Genomic DNA, 12181 nt, shown 5'->3' on the forward strand with positions numbered 1-12181 from the left:
GGTGCTCTGCAGGGGTCTTTGTTGTGATCAATTCTTTTTAAGTTATAAGCCAATAATTTGAATAATGAAGTTGAAGGCTTTGTTGCAAAATTTGCAGATGATATGAAGATAGGTGGAGAGGCAGGTAGTTTTGAGGAAGTAGAGAGGCTAAAGAAGGACTTAGACAATTTAAGAGAACCGGCAAAAAAACATGGCAAATGGAATGCACTGTTGGGAAGTATATGGTCATTAACTTTGATTGAAGAATGGAAAAGGTTGACTGTTTTCTAAATAGAGTGAAAATACAAATATCTGAGACAAAAAGAGACTTGGAAGTCCTTGTGCAGGACTCCCTAAAGGTTAATTTGCAGGTTCAGTCTGTGGTGCGGAAGCCAAATGCAACATTAGCATTCATTTCAAAAGGACTAAGTATAAAAGGATGTAATGTTGAAAGTTTATAAAAAACTGGTAACACTTGGAGTATTGTGAGCAGGTTTGGGTGCCTTATCTTAGAAAGGACGTGATGAAACTGGAGAAGGTTCAAAGGATGTTCATGACATTATTCCAGGATTGAATGGTTTGTCATGTGAAGCATCTGATGTCTCTGGGCCTGTATTCACTAGAATTCAGAAGAATGAGGGGTGACCCCATTGAAGCCTAGTGAATGGTGAAAGGCCTTAATAGAATGGATGTGGAGATGATGTTTTCTATGGTGGGAGAGTCTAAGACCAGAGGATGCAGCCTCAGAATAGAGCGGCATCCTTTTAGAATGGAGATGAGGAAGAATTTCTTTAGCCATAGAGTGGTGAAACTGTGGAATAATTTGCCATATGCAACTGTAGAGGCCAAGTCTTTTTGTATATTTAAGGCAGAGATTGATAGATTCTTGACTGGTCAGGGCATGAAGGGTTATGTGGAGAAGGCAGGAGATTGGTGCTGAGAGGAAAATTGGATCATGAATGTTAAAATGGCAGAGCAGACTGAATGGGCGTATGACCACATTCTGCTCTTACGGTCACAGACTCAACCTGCTAATTCTGCTTTAGGGAATCCTGCGCAGGGACCCTCAGTTCTCAGTTTGTTGTAATTCAAGTGATTACAAAGAAATCAGGATACTGCCTATACTATATTTCATTAGAAGCTTGAGGAGACTTCGTATATTATCAAATTTCTATAGATGTACCATGGAGCACATTCTAACTTGTTGCATCACCATCTGGTGTGGAGGGGGGGGGGGTGGGGGAAATGGCCCAGTCAGTGCATAGAATCGGAAAAAGCTGCAGGAAGTTCTAAAATCAGTCATTTCTATCATGGACAACATCCTCCCAGCATCAAAGACACCTTCAAAATGCAATGGCTCAAAAAGGACCCCCATCACGTAGGACATTCCCTCTATTCATTTTTTTAAATCAAGGAGGCACAGGAGCCTGAAGCTACACACTCCATGTTTCAGGATCAGTTTCTTCATGTCTACACCAGATTTCTGAATGGACAATGAACTGAACACAATTTTTTTGCTGTCTCTTTGCATAACTTATTTAATTTATATGTACAAATTAATATACACACATACATATACATACATACTGGGGATATTAAACCCCTGATTCTGATTCTGATTCTGAAGTTCTGAAAATCAATCTATTCCCTTTGCTATAAGTAAAATTTCAAAAAGTGTGCTGTTCTCATGATTTTACCTGTACTTCAGAGAAAGCAATAAGAACAAAAAGAATTCACTGAGCCTCATCAACACTGGTAAGTATTTTCAAAACACAATTTAATTGGAAAAACACTAATGGAATTTTATTCTCTACCTCCCCTACTTCTATTATGTCAGAGTCATAAGGGGCTGGATTTGGACTGCTGAACCATGCTTAATTCTTTGCAATGTGACTGAGTGAAGAATGTGCAAGTTATGAATAGTTAGTCGTATAATGAAAGAATAGCAGTTTGTACACAATCTTGGTCTACTATCAGGAGAAACACAGAAGAAAAAATAAAGGATTTAAAGCTATCCAGACTTAATCTTTTGGCTTTATGCAGCTGAGATATGCTATTTGTTTTTTTCCAATGACTGTGAAATTGCTCCTAGTCACAGAAATATTTTTCTTTGAACTTTGAGGATTGTACTTTTTTAATCACCATTGAGGTAAGCTCATAAAAATATATAAATTCTTGCTCTTTCTGGTCTGAAACAGATTGTCAAAATTGAACTTTCATGTTTAGTCCACAGATGTTGTGTTTTTTGTTGTGAGTTTTCTTTCAGGGGAAAAGTGTACAGTTTGCACACTAGTTGCTGCTTACGTTTTTAAATGCATTTTGAGCACAGGGAAAATATTTGAGATAAATAATATATAAACTTGATTAAACTGACATCATTTTTCCAACATTTGTGGTTTTTCCATCGTAGCTTTCACTTAGTTTTGATCAGTGTTCTGTTTACGTAAATTGTATTGCCTCAGGGACATTACAGATAGAAAGTTGCACAATATTTAGATTGATTTTGGAATAGGTGAAAGGGTCTGTACAGCATTGTGGGCTGAAGGCACTGTACTGTTCTATATCCTGTGCTTTAACTGAAAACTGATATTGCAAACATAAAAATAACTTTAAATATATAAAAGTTCCTAATATAATGATAAACAGTTCTGTTATGAGGAAGATATTGTTTCATTTTTTTGTACCCTTCATGTGACAGAAGGTGTGTGTGTGTGAAAACATATAGTAAATATATACTGTTTTTTTTTTGGTTTATTTTTGTTTAAGTTAAGAAGGTCTTCTGAGAAAACAGCCTGTAAAACTGATCTGTGACAGGCTCTTTAGTTCTGGTGTCATGATACTGCTGGTCTGCATTAGAAGAAGCAAAAGACAAAATCTTGCAAGAGGACCAAGTTAGTCCCTCATCCCCAAATGTAATACAATTACTTCAGAAAACTTGCAGCAAACATTGAGCTGACTTATACAGAGTTGTCCAGTCTTGTTGCAGTTCAGTACTTTGCTGCCCACTAAGTTCTAAAGTGAAAAGTGTGAGTTTCTCACGTGACCAAAGTCAAAGTTAAACATTTAAGACAGTGATGTGAGGTGAATGAACTTCTTCCACCTTGTTGCAAGGCAAATTTGTACTTTGCACACTGCATTTCATATTAACGTCTTTTCAGTGACTTAAATCAGCAGAAATAAATGATTTGTAGTTAATGATGTGTTAAACATAGGAGCATTTTACATAAAACATGGAAATCTTTAAATAAATTTAATGCTTCCTTAGTACTGTCCCTTCACTTCTGGAAATTAAAGTTGCTTTATTATTTTTATACCTGCAGTATAATCTTATTAGGAAAGACCAAATATTCATATCTGTGGAAGACCATTGAGTGAACATTTCATCTCCCAGGGTATCTGGAGATTAACGTTGTGTGAGCCAAAGTGAGCTGATTGGAATTATGAAAGTTTCCACCTTAGGGGTCTGAGAGACTGACAGAACATGGAAAAGCAGAGAACTACATTCAAAAATTGAGTCTTGATTCTTACACTGCACCACCCTCCCTTCAGGATGGAAGTATTCATGTCGAGCAAACATCTTGCTTGTGAATACACTCTACCACAGATCAGTAAATGATTCTTTCATCTTTGCCCTGCCATCTTTGGCTGCTGCATCATTTGAATTGCTCAACATTTTCACTGGTGTTTGCCAGGATAATCTAAGCTACCTCACAGAGGTATAAATTGCCAAATTACCATGTTACTCAGAAACCAAACATGAAATGGCAGCCATCTATTCTTGGCTGTCAAAACACAAATATAATTGATGAGTACATCGTAGAGAGAAATCTCATCAGCTTCATTATAGATTGAATAAACATGCAGGCATGTTGACTTTATTCATCTCCATAGATGCTGCCTGATCTGCTGAGTTCTTGCATTTTGTGTGTGCTGCTTGGATTTTCAGAATCTGTAGATTTCCTCATATTTGTGATACTTAATTGACACCTAGTTTCATTTGCTCAGCAAACATCTTTTTGTATTCTGAGCAGCACCAATGCCTTTGTTTAGAAAAATACAAATTTAAAATTATTGTGGTTGTACACAGATTGCTCAGTCATCATACCATTCTCTGTTATTGCAATCTCCTGCTATCCAGCAGACCCGACATTTCTCAATTCCTCCAAATCAAGTTGCTTCCACATTTCTTATTTTCATCATGCTACTATTGGTCCTTTTTATAATGACTTCAAACATTGGAATTGTTTCCTTAATCTTTTCTACAGAAGTTCCTTCCTTTGCTCCTTAAATTTTAGCCTTTTGTCCATATTTTTGTTATCTGTCCTAATGTCTGTTTATGTAGCTGTGAGTCAAATACATTAAAATTGTGTTAGAAATTGTTCATTGTTTTGAGCAAACAATTTTATGATTTAATATTCAGAATAGTTTCAGTTGTTGATGGCTCCATAATAGCTTGTGCCTGTACAGGATGCTTAATCCAGGTATCGCTTACCCAAGGAACAAAAAAGATTCCTAGAAGTCTGATTTAGCAGTCTGTGAAAAATAATTAATGTTGAGATTAGCCGCTATCTATTTTTGTTTGCGGATTTTACATTTCCTTTGGGACGTTTTTCAACACATTGTTATCAAATCAATCCACCCTATTGTCTACTGGTGCTGTTAGGTATAACATAACTTGCATTGAATCTATCTGTGCACACTCCCTGTTGTATGTGAGGATTTTCTCTGGGTCTTCTGATTTCCTCCCATAGCCCAAAGACGTAGCAGTTAGTAGGTTAATTGGTCATTGCTGGAGTATTCGGAGGATGCTAGGCAGCATGATTTGAAGGGCCTGAGAGGCCTGTTTCACTCTGTATCAGAATAAATAGCTTCAAACATCATTTGTGAAAATACGTATGAAATTATTATCACTCTTAGCTTCTGCCAAATCATCACTGCTTAAACTGTTTGGGAACATACATTTCCTCAGCAGGACTAAAGAATATGGTTATTATGTGTGCTTCATATTATCTTAAATTTTGCAAATTTAGTAGTGTCCAGGAATTAACTGTCCAATGGTGAAAAAGTAGTTTTAACATTCAGGGAGCTTCACATGTCCCAGAGGATATAATGAAGGTATGAATGGTATTCCTTCAGTATGAATGGTATTTTATACCCCTCTTGAATAAAAGGGGATTACTTCACTTGCCCCATTACTGAAATGTTCCTGCAACCAATGCTCCCACTTTAAGAACTCTTTGTCTCATTATCTCATCTTTTCATTATTTATTGCTATTTATTTATACTTGCATTTGAACTTCTGCGCTCTGCTTGTTCTTCCATTGATCCTGTTACAGTTACTATTCTATAGATTTGCTATGTATGCCCACAGGAAAATCAATCTCAGGGTTGTATATTGTGACATATATATGCTTTAATGATAAAATTTACTTTGTACTTGGTGTGATAGAATGAAATGTTCATGCTGCCTTCAGAGTGCGTTACCTGTTGATGGATCATCCTCGTTTTGCCTGTCTTGGAGGAATATCCCCACATCTGCTTCTAAAGATCATCACAGAGAAACTTCCCAATCTCCAGCCACGTTCGGTTATTGTGCATGTGTGTGTGCGTGTGTGCACGTCTGCGTGTGTCTGTTAAGCCATTTAGTGTTTGTAAATGTGACTTTAAAATCACCATTTATAAAATCTGTCAGCTGACAATCAGAATACAATTACATAGCTTCTCATTGTAAGTAGAATTAAACTATGAACTGCAGTTTAGTACTAGTATGACTAAAATATTTCATGTGACAATGCAACTCCCATTTATAATGGCAGGGGAAAATAGGCCTGGAACAAAGATTGAAAAAGGATCAAGATTGGTTATTCTCCAAATGAATGCAAATAATTAAAGTTCCAGTTTAATATCTAGTCTCTATTCAAAGTACAAACAGATGACCGTAGTTTGTAATTGCTGATGAAGGAGAAAGATTTGTTCTTATATTTCTATTCACAATATGAATAAAAATGGAAGCTGAAAAACTGTGATAATGGGAAAATCTCAGGCAGAATATATTCCTAAAAGACCTAAAAAAGTTTTTAAAGACCAGGGTGTTGGATTAATGTAATACTCTGACAGGCGCAATGATAGTGCCAATTATTATAATGAAGAGTTCATGCTTCATGTTTTAGTTCAAATAGACATTTTGGCAGCTGAAACAGTCAGTGATTTGAGAAAAAAATTACTTAAATGTGCATCACTGCGATGATAAATCAGGTGATTTGCTGAATGAATGGGACAAATCCTCCACCAAGATCCACGACAAATCTAACAGTGATTATGTCCTTATATGGTCAATTCCTGCACAGAGGTAGATGTACAACCACACAGCTTCTGCACTGCCCTGTCAAACCACTACAGATATAGCTGGGTCTTTATTCTGGGATATTCATCAGCTCAGTCCATGCCCATTTAAACCAGTGTGTGAGTGAAACAAAGTCCATTGACTTGAATGGGGAAAATCAATTGTTAGGATTAAGGCAAGTGGAATAATCACCTCATGTAATTAAATTAGTTTAAATGTTTGAGTATGTACGCATGTGAGCCTGTTCGGGTGTGAGTATGCATGGGCAGTTAGTCTTTAGCAAACATTGCTGACTGACATACAGAGTCAATCAATTTACATGGAAGGCTTGACAGTAGGTGAATCTGGGACTGGGACTTCACCAGCATCAATGACACTTTCCTCCTTACAACTGATAGGAGAGGTCTGTCCCCCCTGCACTATTGGAAAAAGCTGGGAGCTGCTCCCAGCAATTAACTATGCTTAAAATCCCAGAGAAGAAAAATACTTGCTCCACTCTCTTTCCACATGAAAATGCCTTATGTAACCATTGGAAAGTCCAGGATTCATATGTTCTATACAATCTGACCAGATCCCAGTGGTGATTTTGGAATCACTCCCTGATGTTGGACTCAATTCTTCATGAAGTTCACCAGTGTCATATCATTTTCTAATTGAAATACACACTTTGGCAGCTGACCCAGTCAGTGATTTTAAAGAAAATTGCTTAAATGTGCATTCAGTTATCATATTTGTCAGTTTCCTGACATTTCCCAACAGTGAGCAAGGATAAAGCTGCCAACTGTAAAGTTCAGCTTCTCCTTTCACGTGAATGAAGAGGAATGAATGTGTAGGAGTGCTACGCTTCAGGCTGATGTACAGCTTTTGAATTAAATTGATTACACTTAAATGTTGAGTGTCCTTACAGTATGTTTTAGGTGCATTGAATTCTTTTTGTTTATATAATAATATTTTAAACTAATCATGCACTTTTTAATTGTTTTGAATACTTTTTTAGCATTTATGTACCTAAAGTATTTGAAGGTTTGTGAACAACAGAGACATTTACAGAGGTTCAATATGTTGACAGTTTTGATAGCCAGTAAGTGCATGCTTAACCAGTTGTTAAAGCATTACAATGGGCCAGACTTGTGCTTGATGTTCAGGATCTCACCAAACAAATCGGAATGGTTGTTATTCAAGACTTTGTGGCTACATAGTAAGTGGTACAAGTAAGGGTGTGGGCCAAGCAGCGGAGAGAGTGGTAAACTAGAATTGCTGGGGGGGTGGGAACTGAACTGAAGTGACGGAGGAAAGGGAGGTTGGCTCACAAATAGAGAAAGCTTGGAGACAGTGCGAAGGGAGGATAGGCAGGTAATAGAGAAGGGATGTGCTAGTCCATTGGTTTGAGATGTGTCTATTTTAATGCGAGGGGTATCGTGAATAAAGCGAATGAGCTTACAGCGTAGATCAGCACTTGGAGCTATGATATTGTGACCATGACAGATACTTAGATGGTACAGGGGCAGGAACGACTACTTCAAGTGCCAGGCTTTAGATGTTTCAGAAAGGAAGTTATGGTGGGGTACAGGAACCGTGGTGTACAAAGGCTGTAGTAAATCTAGTCAAGAAGAAAAGAAAAGCTTATGAAAGGTTCAGAGATCTAGGTAATGTTAGAGATCTAGAAGATTACAAGGCTAACAGGAAGGAGTTTAAGAAGGAAATTAGGAGAGCCAGAAGGGGCCATGAGAAGGCCTTGGCAGGCAGGATTAAGGAAAACTGGAGGAAATAGCAGAGATACTTAATAATTGCTTCACTTCAGTATTCACTATGGAAAAGGATCTTAGTGAGTGTAGTGGACTGAAAAGCATGAGCATGTAGATATTAAGAAAGAGGTTGTGCTAGAGCTTTCGGAAAGCATCAAGTTGGATAAGTCACCAAGACTAGATGGGATGTACCCCAGGCTACTGTGGGAGGCAAGGGAGGAGATTGCTGAGCCCCTGGTAATGATCTTTACATCATCAATGAGGATGGGGGAGGTTCCAGAGGACTGGAGGGTTGCAGATGTTGTTCCTTATTCAAGAAAGGAAATAGAGATATCCCAGGAAATTATAGACCAGTGAGTCTTACTTCAGTGGTTGGTAAGTTCATAGAGAAGATCTTGAGAGGCATGATTTATAACATTTGGAGAGGTATAATATGATTAGGAATAGTCAGCTTGGTTTTGTCAAAGGCAGGTTGTGCCTTATGAGCCTGATTGATTTTTTTGGAGGATGTGACTAAACACATTGATGAAGGTAGAGCAGTAGATGTAGTGTATATGGATTTCAGCAAGGTACCATGTCGAAGGCTTATTGAGAAAGTCAGGAAGCATGGGATCCAAGGGGATATTGCTTTGTGGATCCAGAACTGGCTTGCTCATAGAAAGCAGAGTGGTTGTAGATGGGTCATATTCTGCATGGAGGTCAGCAACCAGTGGTGTGCCTCAGGGATCTGTTCTGGGACCCCTACTCTTTGTGATTTTTATAAATGATCTGGATGAGGAAGTGGAGGGTTGGGTTAGTAAATTTGCTGATGACACAAAGGTTGGGGGTGTTGTGGATAGTGCGGAGGGCTGTCAGAGATTACAGTGGGACATTGATAGGATGCAAAACTGGGCTGAGAAGCGGCAGATGGAGTTCAACCCAGATAAGTATGAGGTGGTTCATTTTGGTAGGTCAAATATGATGGCAAAATATAGTATTAATGTTAAAACTCTTGGCAGTGTGGAGGATTAGAGGGATCTTGGACTAGGACACTCAAAGATGCTACACAGGTTGACTCTGTAGTTAAGAAGGCATACGATGCATTGGCCTTCATCAACTGTAGGATTGTGTTTAAGAACCGGGAGGTAATGTTGCAGCTATATAGCACCCTGGTCAGACCCCACTTGGAGCACTGTGCTCAGTTCTGGTCGCCTCACTACAGGAAGGATGTGGAAACCATAGAAAGGGTGCAGAGGAGATTTACAAGGATGTTGCCTGGATTGGGGAGCATGCCTTATGAGAATAGGTTGAGTGAACTCAGCCTTTTCTCCTTGGAGCGACAGAGGATGAGAGGTGACTTGATAGAGGTGTACAAGATAATGAGAGGCATTGATCATGTGGATAGCAGAGACTTTTCCCCAGGGCTGAATTGGTTACCATGAGAGGGCATAGTTTTAGGTGCTCGGAAGTAAGTACAAAGGAAATGTCAGGGGTAAGTTTTTTATGCAGAAAGTGGTGAGTGCCACTGTCGGCAGTGGTGGTGGAGGTGGAAATGATAGGGTCTTTTAAGAGACTCCTGGATGGTTACATGGAGCTTAGGAAAATAGAGGGCAATGAGTAAAGCTTAGGTAATTCTAAGGTAGACATGTTCAGCACAGCTTTGTGGGCTGAAGGGCCTGTACTGTACGGTTTCTATGTTTCTATGTTTCTAAGAACGTCCATTTAGAATAGAGGTGAGGAGGAATTTCTTTAGCCACAGAGTGGTGAATCCATGGAATTCATTGCCACAGGCAGTGTGGAGGCCAAATCGTTGGGTATATTTAAGGCAGATGGTGATATATTCTTGTTTGGTTAGGGCATGAAGGGATACAGGGTGAAGGCAGGAGATTGAGGTTGAGAGGGAAATGGATCAGCTCTGACATAATGGCGGAGCAGACTCGATGGGCCAAAAGGCCTAATTCTGCTTCTATATCTTGTGGTCTGAACTGAGATTCACATCTGCTTGGAATTTTTGGGACATTGAGTAACAGACATTTTCAGTATTTATGAATTTATTCTTCTGGCTTTGTGAGAGCAGGATGGCTTTCCTGAACTATAAAGGACTATTTTGTAACTAAAGATTCAGTTGATTTAAGCAAAAAGTAGCTTGGCTCTTCCCTTTGAGCTTTCTCTAATGATACTAAGTGTACTTTTTCCAGTAATCAGTAAAAGTGCCCCACTGCTTTCCCCTGTGGACAGAACAAGGAGTGATTTTAAGGGATCATATTTACCAATTTATTCAGTCCTTGTGCGAAGCAGATCAGAGAACAATTGTGTGTATCACAAAGGTCAAAACTCTACTTAAACTGGAACATCTGCAGGAAAATAATCTCATGTAGTAATAGAAGGCTTGGTATAAAAGCACGTTATTCTCAAGAGATGGGTATAGCCCAAGACTGAATGCTATTGAGCAAGTATTTTGGTGTTCTTCCCAAATATTGCCTTATAGAGCTGATTGTACATATTTCAGGTTCCTCTCCTGATCCAGTCGGCTATTCCACAATAACAATGGCCTGAATATTTTTGCTAGGCTTTCTATTGGGTTTATGTTTCTTCATGGAGGTCTCAAAGTTCAGCTCTTCTGTTATGCGTATTTAACTGTTGGTTACCCAGATACTATACCGGGAGCCTCCCTGAGGAATCCACTCAGGCAAATCTCATAGTGTTTAGGCTGGGAATTCAGTTCACTCAACCCATGCTGGGTTAAAACTGGTGAAGGTACAGCAGCCCCAGTCAAATCAAAGCAACATAATAGTTACTGAGAGAATGACATGAAAACTTTGTACATAAAATAATTAAATCAGTTCAAGTCCATTTTTTACTTTTCATTATCGCTGTTGTTATTTATAAAATTTGCTGGATGCTTCTGAATGTTTGAACAAAAAACTGACAGCCAGACTAAGAGTGGGAGATTTTCACCTGGGATTACTTGGGGGGAGATGGAAGATCTGCACCTTTCGGAGTCAAGCAGAAAATTGCAGTTCTGGAGGTAAAATTCAAAGTAACTTCATTATCAAAGTACATATGTCACTATATACAACATAGATTTATGTTCTTACAGGCACTCTCAATAAATCTATCATAGAATAATAACTGTAATAGAATCAATGAAAGATCATACTATTAGTCTGTGTACAATGGGCCTATTAGCCTCCTTTTGAGCTGTAGCTTCTCTGCAGATTTTTTGCAGTCTGGGCTTTGATTTTTTTAATAATTATGTTAAAACTGAGCAAAAACATTTCTTGTTCCTAGAGTCAACTGCATTCGAACCTGTCTTCACCAGTGCAAATATGATAGTTGTGTCTCAGGACTTAACATTTTCTACCATTTTCAATGTTTTAACTTCTCTATTGCATGACAATGTCAGCTTTCTGCATCATGGAGGACACTTTTAATGAAATGACTTCAGGCAGAAGTGGTTGGGTTGTCCAATGTTTAAAAAATTAAACAAAACAATAGTTCATTCTGCAGTAAATCTGTTGAGAGATTACAGCTCTGAAGGAGGCTATTGGCTCATTGTGCATGGATTGGTACTCAATCTTGAACTGGAGTAGTCTGACCCTGTCACATAATGCAAATATTCAGCTGACCCAGTGGTACCTTTCATTGGGATGCCTCTTGGTCAACCGGTCAAACATCCAAAAGTATCACAAATACAATAGTTTTAAAATGTAAAAGATTAAAAAGGGGCTGAGAATGGTCGAATGGTCTTCACAGACTAAAATAGCCAGAAGTTATTATCAGAGTGTGAAAGGTATCATTAACAGACTACATAAAAGAACGGCATGTGAGGATTGAGGATTGAGTGGGAGTGTCATGGTTTGCTCCACCATTTCCAAGTGTTTCCAAATTCACAATGAGGAGGGGGATGGGAGATGCAGCAGTAAAAAAGCCTCTTTTGTTCTTCAGCTGCACTGAACGTGAATTGCAACAATTTCACACTGTGACCTGTCTGAACAACAGGGCAAAAACAAAATCCAAAGCCGATGTGGGGCTGTGTCTCAATTTTACTGATTTCTTGGTGCGTTCCAATAACGTGAATCAGTCTTGAGAATGATGTTCAGGGTTTAATAAAGTTTAAAAGCAAGTTGTTTAT

At 38.5% G+C, this 12181-nt stretch overlaps 1 protein-coding gene and 1 long non-coding RNA gene across 2 annotated transcripts in view; one reads left to right on the forward strand and one right to left on the reverse strand.

Moving 5' to 3' along the window:
- Positions 1 to 12181, forward strand: part of nckap5l (NCK-associated protein 5-like) — a 954759-nt gene that overhangs the window by 132934 nt on the left and 809644 nt on the right. The gene's annotated exons all lie outside the window — the stretch shown is intronic.
- LOC132392447 (uncharacterized) overlaps positions 1 to 12181 on the reverse strand; it is a 36345-nt gene that overhangs the window by 17546 nt on the left and 6618 nt on the right. The gene's annotated exons all lie outside the window — the stretch shown is intronic.

This window comes from Hypanus sabinus, chromosome 4 (assembly GCF_030144855.1).
Source record: "Hypanus sabinus isolate sHypSab1 chromosome 4, sHypSab1.hap1, whole genome shotgun sequence".
NCBI classification, from domain to species: domain Eukaryota; kingdom Metazoa; phylum Chordata; class Chondrichthyes; order Myliobatiformes; family Dasyatidae; genus Hypanus; species Hypanus sabinus.